This window comes from Nelumbo lutea, chromosome 2 (assembly GCF_056320005.1).
Source record: "Nelumbo lutea isolate HS-2025 chromosome 2, American lotus-T2T, whole genome shotgun sequence".
Lineage (NCBI taxonomy): Eukaryota > Viridiplantae > Streptophyta > Magnoliopsida > Proteales > Nelumbonaceae > Nelumbo > Nelumbo lutea.
Window position 1 is genome coordinate 59738676 of NC_142685.1, and position 21618 is coordinate 59760293.

The 21618-nt window shown below is 37.8% G+C and overlaps 1 pseudogene across 1 annotated transcript; it reads left to right on the forward strand.

The window, feature by feature from the left end:
* The first annotated feature begins 82 nt into the window (after nucleotides 1-82).
* LOC148871019 (uncharacterized) lies at nucleotides 83-21428 on the forward strand (annotated as a pseudogene). Its single transcript, XR_016107270.1, has 10 exons — nucleotides 83-567; nucleotides 1206-1293; nucleotides 3465-3554; nucleotides 4480-4612; nucleotides 7934-8052; nucleotides 9151-9296; nucleotides 9339-9801; nucleotides 18593-18675; nucleotides 19635-19683; nucleotides 20197-21428. The product of XR_016107270.1 is annotated as an uncharacterized LOC148871019 (transcript).
* Nucleotides 21429-21618: the final 190 nt, after the last annotated feature.

Sequence of the window (21618 nt, forward strand, 5' to 3'; positions counted from 1 at the left end):
AAACGGGATAAGGTTGAAGAGAGGGGCATCACTGTAATCTTGCAAATATATTTGTGTATTTCGTCCACCAAAAAACAGGTACTATTTGTTATAATAGAAAATGTCTGATTAGAGGAACTTGTCAAGACTTGGCCCATTGCAGATCTCACACAATGATTTGCAACTGGTTTTGGGTTTGTGATTTTGTCCCGCTGATCCAGACTCAATCCATTAACAACCCTATTTCAAATGTGACATCACCTTATTATATTGATTTCTCAACAAATGGTCAAATTTAAAAATAAATGGTTTTTTTTTTTTTTTCCTGGATGATTCTCCTTTCGGTATTTTTGGTAATACATCGAATCTCCCACAGGGCAATTTGAATAGTGCAATATTCGGCTCGGCTGAGCTCGAATAGTGCAATTTGAATAGTGCAATATTAGACCAGAAATCAATCTTGAGTCCTTCTCACTAGAACACTAGATAAGAAAGACAAAAAGGAGAGTTCCCTCGTCGTTTTTGTTGGTTCGTTCTTTGGCCCCTTCTTGCAGTATAGCTCTGCGACAACCTATCTCTTGGACTCAGGTAATTATTGTCCTTCTTAATTCGTTTATGTTTCCTTGTGTAGGATTACCTTATGCTTCTGCAACTTCTTTTTATTTGTATCTTTTTTTGAAGTGATTGTTCCATTTAAATATTTTAGATTGTGTAACTTTCATTATTTTTTATATGAATACAGTTTATGTGAAGGCTTGACTATATCGGACTTGCACCCATCTGTTGTTTGAAAAAATCCCTCAAAGAAACGATTTGTTTTTAGAGGAAAAATTTGTGATTTATTACACTAATTTGCATACTATTTAATTTTTGTCACGTATCCCTTTTAACTTTGAATCTTTGATTTTGTTTATTCAATAATTTTAGTTTGCAACTGTGTTACGCAAGAGCCAATAGTGAATGCAGAACATTAGAAAGTCAGTTAGGTTGTTCTGCTTCTTTTTTTTTTTTTCCCACTTAACATAGCTTTTCCCCCCAAAATAAACACCGAGGTGATCCAGAGCAGTGGACCTCGCCGGTCACTCAGCGCCTATGTAGTCCATGTAGGTTACCAGCTCAATGCATTGCAAAACATACATGGCAATATGGATATCTGATGTTCTATTGTTATTATTATTATTATTTTTGATCGATATCTGATGTTCTATTATCTGAATATACTGCAGTGTTTGCATTTTAAAACGGTGAAGAATCAAGATGGGGGTGGAACAAGAAAATGGGACTTCTGACAAAAATATGCCTCTAGTTGAAGAGGTAAGATATTTCCCTTCATAGTTTTCTGTAAAAATTATTTCTGGTTAGATGGTGGTTCTAAGACCTTTTGTTGGGTTCAAAATTGAAATCCAGAGGTTGAGGGCTCAGGGGAACATCATCCAACTTGAACATCTGAATGCAACAAAATGATGCCTTTGTATATACTGGCTAAAATTTTAGGTTGGAGGTGCTGCCCAAAACCCCACATGGACTTATTTGGGCTTTGCCTCAAGGATTTCCTAGGGTTAGGAATTCCAGATGTTTAACATCACACTAGCTATTTGAAGTAACACTGCTAAGAGACAAATAAACACCTTAAAAGTCTCACATACATGGACTATTGAGTGTTTTGAAGAACTTTTCTATGATCCGCGTGAAGGGATAGGAAATCCATCACATGGACGCCCAAAGATTGCGGAATAAGGGGGCGAATTTCAAAAATTTTTCTCTCCCTTCAACTGGGAATCGAATTCCCTATTTAGAAAATCATATTTTCAATGATCATTCTTGAACCATAAACTGAATCAGATCTGAACCAAAAGGAGTAGGGAAGGATAATACTTGATACAAAGAAGCAGTATCTCCCAATGGAGGTGTTCATACCCAAGGAAAGATCCAAAATCTACTCCCACTGAAGATGGCACAGTGCAGGGTGGAGCAGAATCAACAGTGTTCTTCCAAAAGAACTTGACCCTTCTCAAGAATCACCTAGACGGCTTGTGAATACAACTCCCAAGAAGTGGTGATCGAACTATTGTAGGTGGCGGCTGCAGGAAGGAGGCGGCAAGAGAGTATTTGCAGGGTGCAGAATTCTCTCTTCTATTAATCTCAGCTCTGAAGACAAAGATCTGTGGATTGCATGTCATGTATAAAGGTTGCCGCCCCCCTCTTCCTTTTATAGACTTAAAGGGATCAACTCCTAATCCCATTAGGAGTTGCTAACCCAAATCATATTTGGATTAGAAGTCCCTTTAAGTGATAAGGGATAACCCTTATCTTATCTACAGATTAGATCAGCCATCTCCTAATCTAATTAGGAGGTTTCCAGATCTAAATCTTATTTAAATCTTGGAATCTCTAAGTGGATAGGGTGTGGGCCCAATCCTATCAGCTGATCCATCTCAGAATTCGCCCCTTAAGTGGTTAATCAAATTAGCCCAGTTCGAAATGGGCTTAAAGCCCATTTAAGGTTATGTATTATTTAGCCTTCCAAACTGCTGCCTAGTTGGGCTTCCTTGTATGGTGTGAGACCCAAATATTGATCTACACATCAGCCACATGGGTTCAGCCCAGCCTTTGTTACAAGGCCTGGCCGAATACACTGTTATGGACAGTGCACCCCCTGAAAACCCATCAAATGGGCTCTATGGGCCCAACACTTACCTTAAGAGGTCCTTGGGCCAAACCACCTTGTAACACACAGGGACTGTGGGCAGATGCAAGATTAGCCCATCAGGTATTATCCTCAATGGTTTTACAGTTAACCTCTCAGTCCATAATGATCATACACTGCCCGACAAGAGAGGACCTCTCCCTCGGTTGCAAGGAACAGTATTGCACTCTCTGCTTATATGGATCATGGGAATTAAAACTTTTTGCAAATCATTTCGAAACCATAATTTATATACTTTTATATCTCATATAAAATATATTTTGCAAAACAAATCTCAACGATTGAAATCGGCTGTCGGTAGTCTTGGTTTTCATCAGTGAGAGTGCATCCCCGATCATTACCTTTGTCCGACAAAGGGGCTGATCCTGTCATTATGATCACCCACTCAGATGAATTCTCAAATTGTCCCAATACACCCAGGTTTTGACCCCCGCTAAGGATCTCACTGATTGGTACATCAAAGACAGTCCAATCCGACACCTACTGCAGTATCATAATTGAGTTTAGGGGTCGGGTGTAACTTTCCAGTTTTGCCCATCAATCTCCAAGGTCCAGGGCAATACTGGAAATCTGGTCCAGTTCAAAGATTCAATTAATCCTACACTGTATGTGCCTAGGGTCTCACCCCGGTAGCTGAGACAAGCCACCCCAACCGACTTGGTGGCGCCACAGTGTCAGTTTGGAGGTATCCTATTTCTGATGATACCCATGGTGTTTTCTGTTTCATGGTTACCATATTTGGTATCATTAATACATTGGAATCTCTACATGTTTGTAGGTTTTACAAGATAAGAAGCTGAAAGGTCAACTTGCTGTTAGAGAAAAGTTATATGGGAAATCTGCAAAAGCTGCTGCCAAGACTGAAAAGGTGCTAGTTGTATATGCTTTTCTTGTTTTTTATTCCTAAAAGCTTGAGGGTAAAATGGTTCCCACGTTTTTTTTTTGCCTATGTATCCCTTTCCTATTTATGCACCTGAACTTTTTAGAACCACTATGACAGGTTTCTGTTGATTAGATAACATAGTGATCATTCTACTGCTATGATATAGTCTTTAATAGGAGATATGTGGTATTTCCATAGGGTGGTAATATTCATTTAATAGAAGCAAATTGGTTGGTGTATAGTGGAGTGCAGCAACCATGACAAATGCAATCAAAACAAGTAATTTTACTATTTTGTTTTTGTAATGGAAACATTACACTTTTGGCTGACTGCAACATATCACTTCAGTAACATATCCCAAGTTTTTCTGTAATCTCTTTCCCCTCATATTCGTGCCCTTTGCCCTGAAGAATGGGGAAAATACCTACCATTTCCTTTTACATTGCTCCTATGCTTCATGGGTGTGGCAGCATTTCTTTTTTCTAGTTGGAAAGATTGGGTGGCACTTCTTGAAGTGGCAGATTGGTTTAAAGCAGATTAGCAGAGGTGATGAATGGTTCAGCACTAACGCAAAATCTGTTTTGCAAAGCAGTCTTATGGGGACTGGTGTGTGAGAGAAATGCTAGGATATTTGAAGAAAAGCACAAGCAGGTTGAGGTTTTGGTTGAACTCACTAGGTGATTTGGTTGAGCACGAAAAATCTATATTACCAATTAAGATCACTGCAGTTTAGCTTTCAAGAAAGAGGAAATTTTACTGGCTGCCAAAATACAATGCCATAGTATTTACCTTGGCTCAATTTCATTATTTTTGCTAGAACTAGAATGTCTCTTTCATTCTTCTATTTCAACCTTGATATGTTTCTACTATATGAATTATCTTGGAGTTAACTAATTGTGAATATGTTCAGTGGCTTATGCCAAGTGAGGAAGGCTATTTGGAGGCTGAAGGCATAGAGAAGACATGGAGGATCAAACAGGAAGCAATTGTCTGAGAAGTAGATATTTTGAGCTCAAGGAAGGCATTTGATCTAGTCTTACCAGGTTGATGTCAACATTTACCTTTATGTGTGCAGCATATATGCTTCCTGTATATGAAGGATGACTTGACCATTAAGTAATTTGTTACATTTGTTCATATATTTTCCTTTCATTGCCTCTATTTTTGATGTTAGTGGAATAGATATCTGACTGGGTGAGAGCATAGTTTTCATGGTGCCAAGTTGAGGCTAGGTGACAGGGGTAGCCTTGTTACCTTGTCACATGCCTAGGCAATGGATTTTTTTTTTTTTTTTTTTTTAAGTTAAGACATATATCCTGGGTTAGTTCCCTAGGTTCCATAGCCATATTTCCTTAATAATTATCCGTAATTTTTATAAGAGAACTATTAACTTCATTTTTAAGTATAGAAAATCAACTTATTCTGCTTCAAAAAAAAAAAAAAGAAAGAATAGTAAATTCAAAAAAATAGGGGCTGAACTCCCATTTTTATTAAAGGAAAGGAAGAAAAGAAAAGGTGGAAGAAGAATGTGTTGATTAGAAAAAATTTTAAGTTCTTCCTTACATATTGGTTCAGGTTTTGAAGTCTTTGAGGGTTCAATACTGCAGTTAGCAATGCCTGTGTTGATTAAGCCCTAGCAAATAAGAAAATAATAAAAAGACACTAGCATATAAGCACACAAAATGAATATTTTAGTTTAATTATGTTTATTTTTTTATCAATTTTAATAATGTGTATTTTATAAATATAATCTCAAAAAATTAAGAATAAAAGTATTTTATAATACAATATACAAAATTGCTTGGTGATTAGGTGAGGCCAGCCTCTAAGAGCACCTTGTTGCATGGGCGTCGCCTTGACAACTATGGGTGAGAGTACTCTTAATGTGGAAACTATGTGGTCTCATATGGAATTTGATATTCTATGTATTATTTTTTTAGATAGTAGAGGTATTTTGGCCATTTTATGTGCTATCTGTGAGTCTAGTGTAAAGGTTTGATTTATCTAGAAAGAGGTCATTAGTCAAGTGGTTTAGGATTTATTTTCTTGTGATAATAGTAATTCTGTAATTTTTGTTTTCCCTAGTTCTAGTAGGATTGGCCACCCCCATAGTGTCTACAACTACTCGTAAAGTGCAAAAATGTTGAAGGGATGAATGATTGGAGTTTATATGAGTTTTCACTTTTCACAGCTTATGCTATGTGTGGTGAGTGATTTTTTTGATAATAAAATACAAATATTATTAAAAGGAAAAAGAAGTTACAAGAAAGGTGACAAGAAGTCACTTGAGAGAAGATAGCAAAACCCTTCACCCTCACAAAACTGCGTCCAATACTCCACATCTCAAACCCATCAATACCCACCAAAAACATGAAGAAACCTAATCAAAGGAAAGACTGAACACATCCACCAGGCCCAACCGCACAAACAAAGAGAAATCCACAATCTAAACCTTCACCATAAACCTGAATCACCAGTCAAGTCTTCGTATGACCTCTTCAAATGCTTGTTTTATAACATCGAAAATCTTAATGATTCAAGGCTGGACCTTGGAGTTTTTTTTTTTTTTTTGATAAATGAGTGAAATTTTATTAAACCAGCAAATAATAATTACATGCAACCCGTGGAAAGGCACGAGATGCGACCCTTCCTTTAAAGCTAATTACAGAATTATAAGTACAAAAGAAATTACACTGAACCCCAAAATAAAGTATCCCGGGAAACCACTTGTTTTGCAAGTGAATCAGCCAATGAGTTTGTTGATCTGCCTACCCACTGAACTCTGATTGTCATATTCCTTGTTAACTATTTAACCTTTTTGAGAAGATCTCTAAAACCCCAAATCACAGTGTTTGGATCCTTCAGCCAACCCACTATCACCTGGGAATCCCCTTCAATAATCAAATGCTCTATGCCTAGCTGATTTGTAAACTGGATTCCTTGTACAGCAGCCAGTAATTCGGCCCTTAAAGAGTCTCCCACACCCACAGGACTTGAGTACAAAGATATCACATTATTGTCTTTGTTTCTGAGCACTTCTCCTATGCCTGAAGGTCCTGGATTTTATCGGCTACTTCCATCAAAGTTCAGATTGATAAACTCCTCCCCTGGTGGCATCCATTCAACCCCATGTCTGTCCTTCCTGGTGGAAGTATTAGCCACTGTTAACCAACTTCTCCATTAGCTGGACCTTGAGATTTTGTGAACCATGATCGATACCATGTAAAATGTTTGAATAGGAGGGGTGCAAGTCAGGTATCGGATTCAGAGAATATACACTGTATAATGCTTGGGTTGGGTTGGGTTCATTCAAATTTCAAAAAATTTCCAACCTGAGCTCACCCAGGTTGTACCCCTATTGAATAGAAAAGCAGGGTAAGTTCTGTTAGTGTAGATTATGCACAATTCCTTAATGACTTACACCTGAGTCTGAATTTTATTGATCTTTTTAATCCTTTGTGTTCAAAGTTTTTAACCTACCCTGATTCTTGACTTTCAAGTGCTTCTTCTTTACTATTTTGTTATTTTTTTATCTGTGTTGTAATGAGAATACACAAAAGCAATGTCAAAGGAAAAAAAATCATGATGAGCCCCCTGACAACTCCCAAGTAGACCAAAATCTGATCCAAATGATTCCCTCTGAAAATTATCAAATTCTGGTAGCACCAATATCCAGTCCAAGATAGTATTTCCTAATTCTGAATAAAGTCTTTCACGTCTCCTTTATTTCTCAGAAGAGATGTGGTTTCGAGCCCCGCTATTGACTCCCACCCTCTTTGGAGAAGAGTTTTTAGATTGTTGCTGAAAAGTGCTGTGTGCCTGTGAAAAATTGAATTACGGCCCCTGCACAAGGCGTGTGATTCAATACCAAAAAAATAGTGTTCTATTCATTATCGTAGTCATCTGTGTTTTTTTCCTTCCCTGAATATTGGAGGTCTCATATACTTTGAGGCTGTATTTGAATTGTGGATTGGGTTGAAGTGGAATTGCAGGGAGGTAATATGGAGTTATTAACATCTTCACCATGCATTCCAGAATCTGCTAAAGTGGAGGAAAATAACATTGAAATCTGCTAACTTCAGTTTCCATTCCACTCAAAGCCAAAGGAGGAATGTGGAAAATACTAAACTTAGCAATGTTTTTTCCTTTCCACATTTTCCATTTCTGCCCAATCCAAACACAGCCTTTGAGTTTTCTGTTTCTTTTGTATACAAGGAGAATAATTTATTTTTAACTATGAAGTTGTTATTATTTAATAAGGTTTTTGATATTCTAAATCTATTTAGTTATTTTCTCCCATTTAAAATTGTATTAAAAATTTGAATTTATATACATCACTTTTTTTTGGGGTTTATGATGTGCAGAACTTGGTCCATACACACTGGATTATACTTTGAGTGGCCGTTACATGGCTGTTGCCGGATGGAAAGGTCATCTGGCAATCATGGACATGAAAAATATGGCCCTAATAAAAGAATTTCAGGTTTGATCTCTTCCTGTAAAGTTGAGTAAATACCTTGGTAATATAGGTAAAAGTGTACAGCTCCTGAACCCCTTCCAATTTGGAAAGAGCTGTGGGAACACAGTGGTTGATCTGACATAAAATCATGCAATATGGAAAACAATACAGAGATTCACCATCAATAGTAGTTTGCCCAAAAGAGTTATATAATGCTTATAGTAACTACGGTTGATACCTTTCGTCTATGATATCCAGATATAGATACATTTATGCACATGCCTAGCATACTGGTATATACCGGTCTTCTAGATGTATTCTATAGCATCAGCATTTTTTTTTTCAATTTTTGATGAAACAGAAAATACTTCATTGAAAGAAGCCACCATACTGCCCAAAAAGATGGGCAGTGTGGGCATCCCCATTTGAAACAGAAAACAGAAGAGACAACATACAGCTTTTACAAATTACAGCCTGACCCTGGGCACCCCCATTCTGAAACTTCTCTCCAATCCCACCTCTAGCCATAGAATCTGCCAACATATTAGCACTCCTGGGCACCCAATTGAATGAGAAGAGTTCAAAGAAGCACCTAGGGAGTGAGCCAGCCTCACCCATGGCCTGAATTCCTAAGAGATCTGATCCTGCATATGCTTAGTCAATTCTTCTACGAGTAGCACAACCAAACAAGGGCCAAATGTTGTGCCTTGGTGAAGCCCCTATTGTAATTCGAATTTTTGGTACCCTCTACCACTAGTGTTCTAACACTAGGATTTTACAAATCAATGATAGAAAACAAGAACAAGGAAAAAAATATTAGATGAAGAAGTTGGGCCTCATTGGGTATGATGGGAAACAATAGTGGCAATCTATCATCTTCTCCATAAGAACTGCAATGGTGTGGAGATCGAAAAAACCTAGGTAAACAAAAATCTTTGAAGCAAATTTTCCAGTGGGTTCTAGACTTCTAGTCGCTAAATCCAAAGAAGGGACCAGGGTAGAATGTGTCCAATGGGAGAAGATCGCCCAAATCCAAGATGTTCTATGGTTAGGAGAGAGGAGATTTTGGAGAGGACAATGGATGGGTAAACTGTAATTCCTCAGATGACCACTTTGAACCAGGGTCGGAGACAGAGCGATAGCTTGGGGGAGGTTACAGAGGAGGAGGAAGAAACGTTTAGTGCATCCTTTCTATTCTCTGAGGAACAGGAAGATGTTATCTCAGTTCTAAGATCTTCTGCTGAGTGTGGAATGTTAAATGATGCCAAGTGCATCTTGGATGATAAGGGGGAAAACTGAACATTGGGTAGAGGATTATCAAGTCAGAATTTGAGCAATGGGCAGGGTACCTGTGAGAAGTTAGCGGTTGACCACCAAACTTCACAGAAGGACACTACAGGTGGGGATAAACAACAGAGCAATGGAAGTAATTTTGAGTGTAAATTGATTTTAGGAAGCTACTTGCAAAACTCTATTCTGGAGATGAATTGTGAAACCCACCCAGTTGAGCCTCTCTCAAACTCAGATCCAGGTACTTTTGTGATTTTGGGTTTTGGTACTAATCCTTTCTCTATTCCTGATGTTTGTCTCCCAGATTCCAGAACTGCTTCCCTGTCACTTGCCCATGGGCTGGAAGTCGATAGAGAAGGTGGTGTAGCTGAGACACAGGGGGGAGAGGAGGGAGGGGAGAGAGTGTGGAACCTCATATTTGAAGAGATCAATGAGGTGACAAGAGCTGAATTAGAGAAGGAGAAGAAAATGGGAGGAAGGAAAGTGGGAATAAAGTAGCTGGAGATGGGGTGGAGTCTGGAAAGATGAGTGAAGAGCCTAGAGAAGAGGAAAAAGAGAAGTTTGAAAAAGAAGGAAAAGAAGAATCATTGGCTGAATTTGTAGTAAAGTTAGGCTGTAAAATAAATAAATAAATAAACCAAATGAGTTAAAAGCGTACTTGAAGAATAAAAAAGTGGAATGGAAGATGAGAAAAAGAAAGTTAAGTGAAGCCGAGAGGTTGAAGTTGGATCTAGAGGGGGACAAAGAATTCAGTGAAAGAAAGGGTAGGGGAAGGAAAGGAGGAAGATAGTAGTAGAAGGATCAGGGGGTAGGGGGCATGTTAAGTTGGAGAGATGAAGATAGTGAGAGGCTTGAGAAATGTAAAAAAGAGAGATTTAATAAAGGAGGTCCTAAGAAAAGAAAACCCAAATATACTACTAACTTAGGGGTCTAAGATCATGACCTTTGACACTGGGTGGGATAGAAGTGTGTGGAGAGCAAATGGTCTTAGCTGGGCACATAGTTTTCAAGGCGTCCAGGCGATTCTGGGTGACACTCGGGTGCCTAGTCGCCTAGGCGCCCACCTATTGTCAAAGGTCCTGAGATTAGACTCCTAAATTAGTAGTATATCTGGGTTTTCTTTTCTTAGGACCTGCCTAGTCGCCTAGGCGATAAAAATTTTATGATATAAAACACTGACTTTTGGCTAGTTTCCTAGTTTTATGTACCATTCAGCATGTATGTTAATTGAAAAAATAGCAATTCTCTTTATTAAGAACATTAAATTTCCTCTAAAAATTTGGCAAATCATCACATCTAAACGATAAAAATCTTTTACATATATTAATTTCATTATGTTAAAAAATAATACTACTATAATAAGTATTTAATAGAGCAAATTCATATTAATTAGCCGATAAAGAAGGTTATTAACTTCATATGATAAATATTCAAGATGGAAAGTAAGAAAAAAAAACAAGGATGTAGTTTATGTTTTATTTAATTAGAGAGAGAATAGAAAAATGAACTTTATTATTCTATTCTTTCTTTCTTTCTTTTTCTTTTCTCAAAACCCTTTGATCTTTTAAATTTCAATAGTAAAACATTAAAACAAAGTATAATCGATGTATAGCATATAATAAAATGTATTAACACATACATTAATAACATACAACAATACAAATGATATTATAAAAGGCACCGCCTTGTCATTTTTGTTGCCTAGGTGGATGCCTAGTTGCTAAAAGTCAAGACGTTTGGGCGAGCGCCTAGTCGCCTAGGCGACACCTTGACAACTATGGATGGGCAATGAACCCCTCTTGGGGATCCTTAGGAGGGATAGTAACATTGTGGAAGGATGAGGTTGTGGAGGGAGTCGAAGAATTAGTTGGATGATTTTCAGTTTTTGTCAAATTCAAACGGGTGGCTGATGTGTTTGAATGGGTCTTAACTAATGTTTATGGCCCTAATGGCCACAAGCAGTGGAATGAGTGGTGGGAAGAACTCGGAGATATTAGAGGGCTGTGGGAAGGTCCTTGGTGTCTAGGAGGGGACATGTAATTAGATTCACTGAGTGTAATAATGTGCAGTAGAGAAATACCACAAGTATGAGAATTCAATGAGTTTATCAATACTTTTGTGCACAAGGAACTGAATCTGTTACATTGTAGTTTCACCTAGTCTAATCTCCAAGTTGAACCAAGTTGTTCAAAATTAGATAGATTTCTTTTAACTACTGATTGGGAAGAACATTGGGGAGATTTGGTGTCAAGGACATTACCTAGAGTCACCTCTAATCATTGGCCAATATTGATAAGTAAGTTTGAGTCTGGAAATAGAGGACCTACCCCTTTCAAATTTGAGAATATGTGGCTGTACCGCTCAGACTTTAAGAAGTGGTTAGGAAGTAACCCAAGGGTCAATTGGGAAGGTATGAAGTTCCATTGGAAGTTAAAAGAGTTGAAAATTAAAATCAAGGAATAGAATATTCTTCGTTTTGGGAGGTTAGAAGAAAGAAAACATCAGATGATTAACTAGATTGAGGAATTAGATGCAAAGGAAGAGTTGGGTTCTTTTAGGGAAGGGATAAATAGTTAAGGTGGGAGCCGGGGAAAAACTTGGAGGATATCTTATTCAAAGAAGAAATCAGCTGGAGGCAAAAGTCTAGACATAAGTGGGTGAAGGAATGAGACAAGAATACAAAAATTTTTCATGCTATAGCTAATGGTAGGAGGAAGAAGAATTTCATCTCTAAGCTTGTGGTTGATGGTATAACCTTAACTCATCAGAGTGAGATTGAAGGGGCTTTTGTGGACCACTTCAAATCACCATTATTCCACTTTGGTGAATGGTAAGGTGGTAGACCACTTCCTGGCTACTAGATGTATCAAGCAAGGAGATCCCCTTTCTCCTTTCCTATTTACCTTGATTGCTGAAGTCTTGGCCTAGGCACACAGGCAAGGCGCATTTTAGAGTAGGCGCCTAGCCCAGGTTCTAGGCACAACCCTTTCAAAAGGCAGATGCCTGGTGCACCTTGTGCCTTAGCCCAGAATGCGCCTTTTGAAAATTTGCCGCTTTTTCCATTTTTTGAGTCTGGCGGCTGGTTGGAGCTTCGAGAACCCCCTATTTGGTAATGTTGTCCATTCATTCATCCTAATAAAATATCTTCTTAAAAGCAATTAAGACTATAAAATCATTATTTTTTGTGTGAAAACTAAGAATTTAAGACCCTAACATGGACTTGTTTGGGCTTGTCTCGAGGGGCGTGGCACAAAGGCGGCTCGTAGAATTAGGAATTTAATGTCACATTAGCTACTTGATGCAGTTGATAAAAAAAGAGATTGTGGGTTTTGTATGCTTGAAAATGTTTTATATGTTTGATTTCATTTTTAAATTCTCATTTGAATATGCTTTACATATTATGTTTATGCATTTTAATTTTAGATAATAGGTTTTTTAATGCTTAAGTTTATATTTTTATTAATATTATGTTTTATAATTTATATATTTTTTTTGAATTTTTAGCTTTTTTTTTTAACTTATGCACCTTGCCTAAAAAAGGCGCGGCGCGTGCCTCGCCTTGTGCCTCGGGAGAAAAATGGCCCTTGCGCTAGGATCTTGGTGAAAGTTTGGAGAATAGGGAGGAATAGAGTCCCAATAATCCATTTACAATTTGTGGATGATACAATTCTTTTTTGTGCGGGGATGAGGTCAGGTGGGTTATTAATTTAAAGCTAGTAATCAATTGTGTTTGAACAAATGACTAACCTCAAAGTTAATTTTGATATAAGTGTGTGATTGGCATCAATTTGAGTGATACAAAAGTGGAGGAAAGGGCCCAAATTTTGGACTGTGTGATTGCTCAGTGGCCATTGAGCTATTTGGGGCTTCCACTAGGGATAACCCGAGTAAATGAGTTTTTGGAACCTAGTGATTGATAGATTCACAAAGAGGTTAACCTCTTGGGAGAAAAACTACCTCTCTCTAGGTGGTGGGATAACTTTGATTAAGTCAACTTTGGCTAATCTACCTGTTTACTCTTTGTCTGTGTTTAAAATTCCTGAGGGAGTATATGGGGCTTTGGAAAAGTTAATGAGGGATTTTCTATGGGAATCAGGGGAGGGGAAAGGGATCAAAGAGTTAGGTGGGATATAGTTACCAAAGCCAAAAGTGATGGTAGGCTTGGATTGGGTAATTTACAAAAAAAGAATGAAGCTTTACTGGGGAAATGGCTTTGGAGATTGATAATGGAAAGGGATAAACTGTGGGCTCAAATAATTTTAAGTGTTCATGGGCAAGCGGCGGATGGTTGGGATACGGAGGTATCATCCAGGGCTACAAGAGCTTCTCCTTGGAAATCTATTCATGCCATTCTTTCTTCATTCCTTTCCTTCATCATGTATGGCCTTTGTTCTGGTAACCTTATGAAATTTTGGGAACATGTTTGGGTGGGAAACACACCTTTGAAAGAGCTATTCCCCTCCTTGTATTCCGTCTCGAGGTTTAAAATGAGCCAGCATCCGCTTTTCTGACACTTTCTAATTCTGCTGTTGATTGGAACCTGGGTTTTAGAAGGGCTCTTAGAGATTCTGAATTGAACACTATTTTTTATCTGCTCAAAATCCTGGAAGAGGTGGTTTATTGATCTCTCTAGGAGGGATAGTTAGGATTTGGGTCCCTTCTCCTACGGGTGTTTTCTCTTGCTCTTCCTTTTTCAAAGAGTTGACTCATACCCCACCTGTCTTTGGACACCCTTTCCCAGTCTTTGAAGTTTGGGGTAGGCCGATCCCTTCCAGAATTGGTGTTTTTTGTTGGGAAGCCTTCTTAGAAAAGTGTAACACTTGCGATTTACTTCAAAGAAAAAGGCCTAATTGGTGTTTATCCCCACACTGGTGCATCCTGTGTAAGGAGAATGGTGAGAGCTGGTATCACTTATTGATTTCTTGCCCCTTTGTTTCAGAGGTCAAGTGTTGGTTTTTTTCTCTTTTTGGTTGCAGGTGGATCTCCCCTCCAAATGTGCAAAGTTTGTTCATTTCTACTTCAGATAGGGGGTTGGAGAGGAAAGGTAAAATTCTGTGGAGATGCGTAAGAGCAGCTATCTGTTGGACAGTTTGGGAGGAAAGGAATCGAAGTACCTTCCATGAAAAAGAAAGAAACAAGGATGTCATTGTGTTAAGACTATGAAACCCTTTGAAGACTACTCAGCAGGAGATATTATTAGGAATTGGAAGGGAGTGGCATGGTCAGCTCCATTAAAAACTGCCCCTAACCCAGTTTGGTCTCCTACAGCTATGAGGTTCACTAAATTGAACTTTAATGGTAGCAATGAAAGAAATCCAGGCCCTTCATGTATAGGAGTTTTCAGGGATGAAGAAGGTCGGATTATTGCCATGTATTCTGGTTGTATTGGATGGGGGATTCTCTAAGAGCTGAAATATTGGCTGTCTTGGAAGGGGTAAAAAGAGCTCAGGAGAGCAATATCAGAAAACTGATGGTGGAAGGTGATTCTAAGCTGGTTATTAGTTGGCTACAAAAGGAAGAGTTCAGTTTGTGGAAATACTCAAATGAGAAAAAGAAAGTTAAACAGTTCTTGTAAAACATGGAAATCAAGTTTCAGTGGACCAAGAGGAGTGCCAATTCTTTGGCAGACTCACTGGCCAAACAAGGGGTTGGAAGAGTCGACCTTTTCTGGGCAATGTTGTAATTTTAAGTGTACTTTTAGGGAGGGTTAAGAGATTTTGCCCCTCCCTCCTCTTGTATCTTATTCTCTTTCTCTTCTTGATAAAAGTTTCTGTTATTTATCAAAAAAAAAATATTGAGATAAGAAAAGCATGACAATAGAAGAGAAGAATAGAAGAAAATGGGTGCTAAAAGATATGCAGCAATTGCCTTACATAATATTTATATCAATCTAATAAAAGTATGTACAAAGATCAATATACCCCTGGCTACTCCAATAATACAAAAAGAGAACAATTCAGCGATACTAAAGAATATAAAAGACATCATATATATATATATATATATATATCATTCTCAACTTGCTTAAGTCACATTTTGGCTTTTCTTTTTCTTTTTTTTTTTTTTTATCAGCGTGTCCCAGCTTGTTTTTAGCAATTCCTCTAGTAAAGATGTCAGCCAACTGCATACTACATCTAACATATGACAAACAAACTTCACTAAAAGATACCCTTATTTTAATGAAATGTTGATCAACCTTAATGTGCTTGGTCCTACCATGTTGAAATGGATTATGTGCAATATGCATGGCAACCTGATTGTCACAATACAACATCAAAGGCTGCTCACTCAATCCCAAGCTCTCCAAGTAAGGACTGAATCTGTAAAAGCTCAAACACACCTTAAGCCAAGGATCTATACTCAGCCTTTGCAATAGAATGAACAACTACAGTCTTTCTTACTCTTCCAAGATACCAAATTTCTCCCAATAAAATTACAAAAGTTAGATGTAGATTGACTATCAGTGAAGGAACCTGCCCAGTTTGCATCTGTATAGGTTTCCACTGTCATGTTGCCATGATCAAGTTGCATTTCAGATAAGCAAGAATCTTGTCAATAGTAACCACGTGCATGCATATATTGGTTCACCACACCTGCATATGAAATATCAGGTTTGTTCATGCACAAATGAAGCAGTCAACCAACTAATCTCTGATAATTCCAAGCATCCTTAAGCAACTCCCTTTAGAACCATTTTTTTTTTTTTTACTTTGATCAATAATCCTATGGTTTTGACCAATAGGTTTATTAGTTGGCTTAATACCCAACTTACCAGTCTCCTTTAGTAGGTATATAACATACTTACATTGAAAAATAAAAATTCCATGTCTAGGCCTAGCCATCTTAATCCCCAAAAAATATCGGAGCTTCCCAAGATTCTTAATTTCAATTCCTAATGAAGAAACTTCTTCAATCCATCAATCTTAGTCGAATCATTCCTTGTAAAATTGATGTCGTCTACATAAATAAGGAACCTCTCCTCTTCATAAAGAGGGTATGATTTGATTGTGTTTGCATAAAGCCAAATCAAACTGAAGCTTGTTTAAACCTGTCAAACTATGCTCTGGGTGATTCCTAGAGCTGTTAATGGGTCAGGTCTGCCTGATAGAATTGAGCTGAATGAACCGGTTATATGGATTCTGGTTCTATGGTTTTGTCCCAATTAATAGTTGGGTTGGGGCTGGTTCTTGCTGTTCCTAACTGATTCAGACCCAAATTGATTATATAGTTACAAATCTATAAAGGCTTCCTAGTTTTCTTGTAATATTTGTTAGGTTTCATGTCCAAAAGAGGAAATTCCATAGGTAGTATATAAGATAATTTTGGTTAAAAACATTTGTTTTATCAGCAATATAAACAGTTTACTGTTTTACTGTCATCTTTATTAAGGTTATATTATCAAAAATTTTAAGTTATTATTTTAGGTAATTATAGATCTCAAGTAGTTAGACTTGATTGTCCCGATTCATAATTGGGATGGTTCTAGGGTTTATCATATGGAAGCGATCATCTCCCAGCTTATTATGTGGTCTTCCCTAGTCTCTCTTGGCTCCGAAAGGAAATCCCCCCTAATTTTTCCAATTTCTTTTCTTCCCTTGGTGGAATCTTAAAAATGGTGAGGAAGTAGTTGGGTATGTTAGCCAAAGTTGATCTTATCAGAGTAATCCTACCTCCCAAAGAGATAAACTTCTCTTCCAAGCGGCCAATCTCTTTTTACATCTTTCTATAGCTAGGTTCCAAAAATTGCTTTCCTTAGGGTTTGCATCTAGAGGTAGCCCTAGATAGGTAAAAGGTCACATGGTGATATGATATTCTAAGCAATTCACTACCAAATCTTGGACATTCTCCTCCATATTAATCCCTGTTATGCAACTCTTGTCTATGTTGATTTTCAGATTTGATACTTTTTCAAACTTCTTAATCAGATCTTTCAATCTCGTCAATTCTTAACGTCTCCCCCATCACAGAATATTATGATATTGTTTGCAAATTGGAGATGATTAATTGGAACATTGCCTCTACCACTCTCCAACCCTTGGAATCATATTCCCTATCTGCCTTGGAGAGGAGTCTACTAAAGACATCCACACTAAAGTAAAAAGGAAAGGTGAGAGGGGATCACCTTGCCTAAACCCTCTACAAGCTGGGAAATGTCTTTCACCACACCATTAACAAAGGATAGAGAAATGACAAGACCATAGACAACCAAACATCCAATTGCCCCATCCCTCCCTAAACCCCCATTGTTGCAATATTTCTAACAGAAATTTCCAGTCCACCATGTTGTAGGCCTTTTCCAAGTCCAATTTGCACACAAATCCTTCCTTTCTAGATCTCTTTATTTCCTCTCACATTCATTAGCTACCAGGATTTGATCAATTATTTGTCTTCCTTGAGCAAATGCTCCTCAAAACTGTCTAATGAGAAAGGGGAGTATTGCTTTTATCCTCAACGGAAGGACCTTAGCAATTATCTTGTAGACGCTAGTCACTAGACTAATGGGTCAAGGTTCAAAGTATCAATACGTATCGGCCCGTATCGGTAGGGGTGTAAACGGATCGAATTCGAATCGGATCAGGCAATATCTGAATTCGAATCTGATTAGAAAATCCGATATCCGAATTTGATTCAATATCCGACGGATATTGAAAATTAATATCCGAATTCGAATCCGATTAAATATTCGAATATTCGATTCGATTTGAATTCGATTAATTAATTATTTTAGATAATTAATAAATATATAAAATAAATATTTTATTGATATAAAATATATAAATATATAAATTATTTATATAACTTAATTTTTATATATAAATTATATAAAATATTTTATATATTATATATAAGAATTAAATAATCGGTTGGATTCGGATATTTATCGAATCGAATCAGGTCATATCCGAATTCGATTCTGATTAACTATTCGGTAAGAATAGGATACTCGAATTATCCGAATTCGATTCGATTATGTTGAATATCAAATTCGAAATAGGATTTTCGAATACCGTTGACACCCCTACGTATTAGCCAATACGTATCGTTCCGGGACCTCTCCAATACGCCCTTACAGTGGGTGTATCGGGGGTCTGACTGGTTTAGGGGGTGGAGGAGCCCTAAACCGGCCCCTTGAAACAGTTTTGAAAAATACAAATAAAAAAAAGTAAAAAAAAAGGTATTGATATTTTGAACCTTGTAATGGGTTGGAAGTGGCTAGCGTCAAGTAATTTTTTTTGTGAAGAATCTGAAGTTTCTGGCTTTTTTGTTGTACCAGTACAACCAATGGCCATATGAGCAGATTGGGCCCATTCAAGGTATTTGTTCCGTCAAGCTTAACTATGGTGATTTGGGTACCAGGTACCTCTCCCATTCTTCCCAGAGATATGCTTACCCCTCCCTCGACTTGTGCTCACTTCTAGAATCTTCCATTGATTTCAATCACGCCAAACTACAAAAAACAGTAAACAGAGAGCCAATCAACTAAAAAAAATGTATTATAGCTCCTAAAGCCACAAAACATCAAACAATCCATGGATTGGACATGGACAGTTACAGTGTCCTCTGCAATCTGCATCTTGGGAAGATGCACCAACATTAGGTAGCTGATGTCTTGATTCAGATAATATAAATTCTTACAAGTAGTTGGAAGTTTCCTGTAACCATCTTAGTGCTTTGCATAATCTTCATAGAAGTCAGTCATGAAAGAATGCACATTTTGACTTTGTTGTTATATGTATATATTTCACAGAAGGTACATTGTTGCTGTTTCTTGAGCATGCATCTTTTGGGATGTTAAAAAGGGTCCTGAACCATTACAAAACATTTGTTAGTATCTACAAATGTTAAAACATTCCTTTTTTTCCTTTATCCATTTTGATACTTGCCTCAGTGCAACACCACTAGGGATATTTCGTGGTAGAACAATTTGGAAAACCCTTTTTAACTCTCTAGCAGGAAAGGTCATACAGGTTAACTAATCTCACTTTTCCTCTTGGTTCCGTGATACCTTTTTTTATTCTCTGAAGATCTCATTTTTATCCAAGTTGGTTAGTAATGATTACATATTTTCTACTGGTTACGAATTTAGATGAGACGAAGTTTAGCTTTTGGTGAATATGTGATTGGCTTGTTTTACAGCTAGAGAGTGGGAAAGTTGTTCCAATTTAATCTGTTACATATACTAACTTCATTTTCTAAGCAAACAGTAGAGCATATTCCATTACCTTCATTATTGATGGCATTGTTTATCACTTTGTAAATCAGGGCAATGGCTATCACTATCTATATGTTTTAACTGGTACTCTTTTCTTTGACAGGTATCCATATATATACGACAGAAATGGTATAGAATTGCACTGTCTTAAGGTTAGCATTCTGCCGCCAAATAAATTGCGTTGAGTCCTTTTGGGCACTGTAGAGGTTCATTTAGTCTTGTGTCCCAAAATCTCTCCATAATATAGTTAAATGGGTTATGTACCAAAAAAAATCTAGTTAAATGGGTTAGTTGTCAGACAAGCAGATCTTTTCTTTTCTTTTCTTTGTTGTGTTGCATCCATGTGGTAAATGTAGTTGATCTTCCTGGCACATATAGTGTACATGGCATACCCGTATACCTTAGTCATCCTTTGAAAAGAAAGTGGGTCATCAAAAACTTAATCAATCGTAGTACTATTTCTCATTTTATGCTAGTAATGGTTAATCACTGTTTCGTGGGTTGTGAGGATTGGCTGAATCTGTTTTATCTTTCCTAGGATTTTGGGGTTGATCTGACATATGTAAACGAGACATGGTAGTTCTCGAAGGATTATTTTTTCCCTCAATGTCTCAATGGTTGCTGCAAATGTATGATTAGGACCTAACATTCCAAATGTCTTTCAGGAACATGGTGCAGCAGTAAAGCTCCAATTTCTGAAAAACCATTTCCTTTTGGCATCTATAAACAAATTTGGGCAGCTACATTATCAGGATGTTACTACAGGGCAGATGGTGGGCAATTATAGGACTGGTCTTGGTCGTTGCCATGTAATGCAGGTTAATCCCTTCAATGCAGTGACGGTTCTGGGTCATTCTGGTGGCAAGGTAACCATGTGGAAGCCCACCAGTTCTGCTCCCCTTGTCAAGATGCTCTGTCATCATGGTCCCATCTCAGCAATTGCATTCCACCCTGGAGGTAATCTTATGGCTACGGCAGGCATGGAGAGGAAGATCAAGCTGTGGGATTTGAGGAAATTTGAGGTTCTTCACACCTATCCCGGCCATGCAAAGACCATGAATTTTAGTCAGAAAGGACTGCTTGCTATTGGAAATGGTTCCTTTGTTCAGATATGGAAAGATAACTCTGGAGCTCAGGATTATGGACATTACATGAACCACTCAATGGTGAAAGGTTATCAGGTTGGGGATGTGTTGTTCCGACCTCATGAGGATATTTTGGGTCTTGGGCACTCCATGGGTGTATCTTCTATTCTTGTCCCAGGATCTGGGGAGCCAAACTTTGATTCTTGGGTGGCAAATCCATATGAAACACCTAAACAGCGTGGAGAGGAGGTGCACTCTCTTCTTGATAAGCTTCCACCTGAAACAATCATGCTGGACCCCTCAAAGATAGGTACTGTGAGACCATCGAGGAAGAAAGAAAAGCCAACATCGCAGGAAAGAGAAGCCGAGATGGAAGCTACCATTGCTGCTGTTAAGAGCCTTCCCATGAAGAAGAAAACGAAGGGCAGAAATAAACCAAGTAAAAGGGAGAAGAAGAAGCAGGAGGGTATTGCAAGAGCCAAGAGGCCCTTCTTGGAACAGGCAATGAAGGTAGAACAGCAACCATCAAAGAAACAGAGAATAAGCGAGGAAGCTGAGCTCCCAAAGTCTCTGCAGCGCTTTGCTCGCAAGAAGTCCATATAACGCTAATATATACAATCGACAAGTGTTTTTATTTTTATTTTTATTTTTTTCCTTTTTCTTTTATTTGTTTTTCTTTTTTTTTTTTGTTGGTGGGTGGGTGGGGGTGTTGAGAGAAAAAATTCCGGCTTACGTACTTGTCAATCTATCAATCTTGTACATCGATAATTGAATTATTCACAGCATCGATAAAATTGATGTAAATATTTATGTCAATAATCACACTTTTCAAACTGATTGATTGTAAATTCAATCGATGTACTTTTACATCGACAGAGAAATATACAATGAAAAGTTGAAAACATCCCTTTCCCTTTAATTTGTGACTTACCCAAAAGCTCAGATGCTATGATAGGCCCAACACGCGATCATTTCCCTTGCCCATTACTCGTTGGACTATAA